The following is a 6,122-nucleotide window of genomic DNA, read 5'->3' as shown; positions in this document are numbered from 1 at the left end:
GCTGGGAACCCTTTAGCCACGGTGTGCACGAACCTGCCTTAGCCACTGTGTGCATGAACCTGCCTTAGCCACGGTGTACATGAACCTGCCTTAGCCACGGTGTACATGAACCTGCCTTAGCCACTGTGTGCATGTACCTGCCTTAGCCCTGTGTGCATGAACCTGCCTTAGCCACTGTGTGCATGTACCTGCCTTAGCCACGGTGTACATGAACCTGCCTTAGCCCTGTGTGCATGTACCTGCCTTAGCCACGGTGTGCATGTACCTGCCTTAGCCCTGTGTGCATGAACCTGCCTTAGCCCTGTGTGCATGTACCTGCCTTAGCCCTGTGTGCATGAACCTGCCTTAGCCCTGTGTGCATGAACCTGCCTTAGCCACTGTGTGCATGAACCTGCCTTAGCCCTGTGTGCATGTACCTGCCTTAGCCCTGTGTGCATGTACCTGCCTTAGCCCTGTGTGCATGAACCTGCCTTAGCCCTGTGTGCATGTACCTGCCTTAGCCCTGTGTGCATGTACCTGCCTTAGCCCTGTGTGCATGAACCTGCCTTAGCCACGGTGTGCATGAACCTGCCTTAGCCACGGTGTGCATGAACCTGCCTCCTGCAGGACGGGGACGTATTCAGACTGAGGCTCGGGGCATGCCAGCCAGCCCAGCTGAGGACTTTGGAGTGAGGCCACCCAAGGCCATCCTGGGTCCACAGAACCTGGAGGCGTAATGTTTGCTGTTTCTAAGTCACTGCATGCTGGGGTGGTGCAACACAGCAGAAGCTACACTGCTGCGCACGGGCTTTTAGTGCCGCTGTTAGAAGAGTTCCCTGTCCTTCCTCTTCCGTCCTGTGCTAATTTTTCTATTTAAAAATTGTGTGAGTTGCGTGAGGCTGCTGCAACAGTGTCACACACTGGGTGGCTCCAAACAACAGAAGTGTATTGTCTCGCAATCTGGAGGCTGGAGGCCGAAATCAAGGTGTCAGCAGGACGGCGCTCTCTCTGAAACCGCGCAAGGACACCCTTCCTCGCCGCGGGCGGGCCTCTGGTGGCTGGCCGGCCTCTTGGCGTTCCTTGGCTTGTAGCTGCCTAACTCCAATCTCTGCTTTCATCACCACATGGCCTTCTTCCATGTCTCTGTCTTCACAGGGTCGTCTCCTGTAAAGGACACCCGTCCCCTTGGATGAGGGTCTGCCCTACCCCATTATGAGCTCATCTTAACTGATTAGCGGGCAACAACCCTATTTCCAAACAAGGTCACTTTCTGAGTACTGGAAGTCAGGACTCACTTCCCTCTCCTCTCTCTCTCTCTCTCTCTCTCTCTCTCTCCACAAGAGAGCATAATTCAACCCCTAAAAGGAGCTCTTTGTGTATTAGTAACATCAGCCCTTGAATCGCGATGATTATTTCTGCTCTGGTGAGGCCTGAGCTGCAAAATGCTAGAGGCAGGGAAACTGTTCTCCTTTGCACAAACTCTGCAATGCTTTTCCTCCCTGGGTCCCTCTTCTCCCCAAGTCGCCTCATCCCCATGAGGCCAGAGAGAGGCGAGGCAGAGCAGGCTGGTGCAGAGGGGTGGGAAGAGGCTGGGTGCTCCTAGCTCCCAGTGCTTGTGGGGGGGCCCCCTCCCCGCCGCCCCAGCAGCAACCCCCCAGCCGGTAGTTATGAGCATGGGTGCAGTGCCAGACTGCTTGTGTCCAAATAGTCCTGATTTTATTTTTTTAAATATATTTTTATGGATTTCAGAGAGGAAGGGAGAGGGAGGTAGAAACATCAATGATGAGAGAGAATCATTCATCGGCTGCCTCCTGCACGCCTCCTGGGGATGGAGCCCACAACCCGGGCCTGTGCCCTGACCAGGAATCAAACCATGACCTCCTGGTTCATGGGTCGATGCTCAGCCACTGAGCCGCGCCGGCCAGGCCAAGTGGTCCTGACTTTATACTTCCAAGTCATCCTAGGCAAGCGACTTGACAGCCTGTGTTGGTTTCTACTTGTTGCCATAAATTACCACAAACATAGTGGCCTTTACACAATAGAAATGTGTCCTCTAGGGCAGCGGGCGCCAACCTTTCGGACCTCACGGACCACCAGGAATCCGCGGACCACCGGTTGGCGACCGCTGCCCTAGGGCACTGAAGGTCAGACATCTCTAATGAGTCTTAAGGGGCCAAAATCAAGGTATCAGCAGGCAGCACTCCCCGGGGAGATCCTCGGGGTGCAGTGGCCTTCTTCCTTTTCCAGCCCAGAGAGCTGCACCCCTGAATTCCTTTGATCTGACCCCTTCCTCCACCTTCAAAGCCGGCAGCAGCGCACCTCCACTCTGACCTGCCTTCCGCTGCTTCTGTCTACAGTCAAAGGCCCACTTGCCTCCCCCTAAGGACACTTGTGATTACATTCAGGGCCCCCCCAGATCGTTGGGATAAGGTCTCCGTCTTAAAATCCTTGACTTAGGCCTGGCCGGTTTGGCCCAATGGATAGAGCATCAGACCTCAGAATGAAGCGTCTTGCGTTTGATTCCAGTCAAGGGCAAATACCTTGGTTGCAAGCTCGATCCCCGGCCCCAGTCAGGGCACGTGCAGGAGGCAGCCAACCGATGTGCCTCTCACACATCTCTCTCTCTCTCTCTCTCTCTCTCTCTCTCTAAAAATCAATGGAAAAATGTCCTTGGGCCCTAACCGGTTTGGCTCAGTGGATAGAGCGTCGGCCTGCAGACTCAAGGGTCCCAGGTTCGATTCCAGTCAAGGGCATGTACCTTGGTTGCGGGCACATACCCAGTGGGGAGAGTGCAGGAGGCAGCTGATCGATGTTTCTCTCTCATCGATGTTTCTAACACTCTATCCCTCTCCCTTCCTCTCTGTAAAAAAATCAATAAAATATATATATTTTTAAAAATGTCCTCGGGTGAGGGTTAACACACACACAACACTCCTTGACTTAGTCACATCACAAAAGACCCTTGTTTCACATCAGGTAACACTCACAGCTGCCAGCACTTAGGACCTGGATATCATCGAGTGCGCCAGTCAGCTAACCACACCCTCCAAGCCCCAGTGTCCTCAGCGGGAAGCAGGACTGAGGACTCACCAAGTGCTTTGGATAAAGCACTCAGAACCGTGCCCAGCCCAGCACAAGCACTCAGTCAAAAGGGCGGGGAGAGCCTCCGTTTCTCTATCTGGAAAATGGGGGCAGAGGAGTGCGGACTCCAGGGGGCTCCCAGCTCTTTCACTCCCTGGGGTGATTCCTCTCTGACACCCCAGTTTTAGCAGAGAAAAAGCGAGGAGCTGGGGAGAACATGGCCACAGCAGACCCCCAGCATCAGCCCAGGCCAGAGGCAGGAGGTGAGGGGGTCCCAGCGTGCACAGTGTCTGTCTCTCAGTGTCTCCCCTTTTCTCTCTTTGGAGACAATTGGTGTTATTCTCTCTAACTCCCTCTGTCAATCTCTGTCCCTGTTTCTGTCTCTGTCCTTGTCTCTCGTTTGCTGTTTTGTCATCTCTGTCTCCCTTCCTCTCTGATTTCCCCTGAGTTAGTCTGTCTGTGGCCTCTCTCTGTGTCCCCCCGCCCCATCTCTAGCTCTATCTCTCTCACTGTCTCTCCCTCTCTGCGTGTCTGTCTCTCTCCCCCTCTGTCTCCCCAGAGGACTCTCTTCTCCGCCCGCCCGGGAAGTCCCCGAAACCTGTGGGCCTCTCCCGGGACCCAGCTGGCAGGCAGGATGGGGAGAGGCCCAGATGAGTCACAGGAGGAAGGCATTCCTGCCGATTTTCTGGGATTGTGCACAGCCAGGCCCCCTGCCTGCCCCTCCCCTAATTCATCCCCGGACCTCACCGGTGTGTGTCACTTAAGGCAGAGACAGAGAGAACGAGTCAGAGAGAGGCAGAGAAACAGAAAGAGAGAAAACAGATACAGTGACACAGAAAGAGAGAGAGAGTCAGTTATAGAGACAGAGACAAAGGAAAAGAATGAAACAGAGAGATAGCAAAAGACCGAGACGGAGAGACACAGAAGAAGAGAAACAGACAGAATTTTGGGGAGACCAGAGCAGTCTGAGGAAGGGATGGGTGGGGTTCAAGATAATTCCCCCATTCTTCAAACAGAAGAGGAAATTGTGTCAGAGAGTGCTGAGGTCATCCGGCCAGGAAGTGTAATCCCAGACCACACACAGTTTCGTGTGGCACCCACACCTGATGCCTCCCACCCTCCCCAGACCCGTGTCTCAGCCGGAAAAAGCAAGGCTCCGAGGAGTGAAGCCGCATGGTCACCCAGGAGCAAATGGCTGAGCTGGATCTCAAGCCCTCCTGGATCAGCACCCCAACTTTCTATTTCCCCACCTCACGCACATTAATATCTCATTCACTCTCAGGCAAACCCCAAGCGGGGCCCCATACTCCACCCGAGGAAACTGAGGCTCAGAAAGGAGGCTATCTGTTGGTCCACGGTGTCCTGCAGGGAGTGGTCAGCATGACGACCCTGGCGTCAGATCCCTGGCCTGTCCCCACCTCCCTTCCCACCTCACAGACAGGAAACGAGGGCCAGAGTCTGGAGTTGGGCGCAAGAATACTAATGACAGTTACAGTCTCCCACTGGGCACCTACTATGCACCAGGCGCTGTGGCAAGCACCTTGGTTGCATTCTTTTACGTCCCTAGCACACCAGCCCTGAGAGGGAGGCACTTGTTATCGTGCCTTTCCCGATAAGGAGCTTGAGGCACAGAGAGGTTAAGTAACCTGCCCAGGACCACACAGCTCGTGAGTACCTAGCTGGAATTTGAACCCTCGCAGTCTGGTGCCAGCCCCCACACTCTTGTTTTTTCTTTTTTTAAATACGTTTTTATTGATTTCAGAGAGAGCAAGGAGAAGGAGAGAGAAATTAAAACATCAATGAAGAGAGAGAATCATTGATTGGCTGCCTCCTGCACGCCCCCTACTGGGGATTGAGCCTGCAACACGGGCATGTGCCCTGACTGCAAATGGAACCGTGACCTCCTGGTTCATGGGTCAACGCCCAACCACTGAGCCACACCGGCCAGGCAGAGTCCCCACACTCTTCATCAGTAGGACATACTGCCTCTTAGAAGAGAAGGTTTCTTTGGGACTTTTCTACTTATCTTTAAATCACCAGCTTAAGGCTTCAATGAATAAGCATAGCAATAGGCTGGTGCTATTTGGGGGCTCTGCCCACCTGGTATCCAGATGACCTAATACATTTATAATCCCTTACAAACAGAATATAATAAGAGTAGTGTCATCACTGTGGAGTGGTAGAGGTAGAGGTACTCAGTGTCTATTACTTTCTCCCTTCCCACGCCTGCACTCCCAGATCCTCGGGCAGCTCCTACCTCGGCACTTGCATCGGCTAGTTCCTCCCCCTGAACTCTTCCCAGATCAATTGCCCGACTTCCTCCCACACCCATTCAGTCTCTGCTCAGATGCCACCTGCTCAGGGAAGCCCTCCTGGGTCACCCCACTTAAACTGACCAGCCTCCCCTGTCCCTGGCACTTTCTTTTTTTTTTTTTTTTTTAATATATTTTATTGATTTTTTACAGAGAGGAAGGGAGAGGGATAGAGAGCTAGAAACATCGATGAGAGAATCATCGACCAGCTGCCTCCTGCACACCCTCTACCAGGGATGTGCCCGCAGCCAAGGTACATGCCCTTGACCGGAATCGAACCTGGGACCTTTCAGTCCGCAGACCAACGCTCTATCCATTGAGCCAAACCGGTTTCAGCCCCTGGCACTTTCTTAACCTGGTTTGTTTTCCCCCGTTTTATTCACCACTGCCTGACAGCCATGGCTTAGATAACACAAATCTACGCCCCAACGCCCCAGGGGCAGGGACTTTGCTTTGTTTGCTGCCACAACCCAGTCCTGGACCGGTGCCTGGCATTTAGTAAATATTGAAGGAATTTGTCAGAGTCCTCCAAGTGGGTTAGCAACTGTTCAAAGATCTCACCTGCATTCTATTGCTCTGATTGGTCAGTCTCATCTAACACAGAGAGACTATTTTATCTTTTGCATTTTATTTTACTTAAAAAATATATGTATTGCCCTAGCCAGGTAGCTCAGTTGATTAGAGCATCGTTCCTGATATGCCAAGGTTGCAGGTCCGATCCCCTGTCAGGACACATAGAAGAATCAATCA

This window comes from Eptesicus fuscus, chromosome 21, assembly GCF_027574615.1.
Source record: "Eptesicus fuscus isolate TK198812 chromosome 21, DD_ASM_mEF_20220401, whole genome shotgun sequence".
NCBI lineage: Eukaryota > Metazoa > Chordata > Mammalia > Chiroptera > Vespertilionidae > Eptesicus > Eptesicus fuscus.
The sequence above is the reverse complement of the archived record's forward strand: the minus strand, read 5'-3'. Positions refer to the sequence as shown.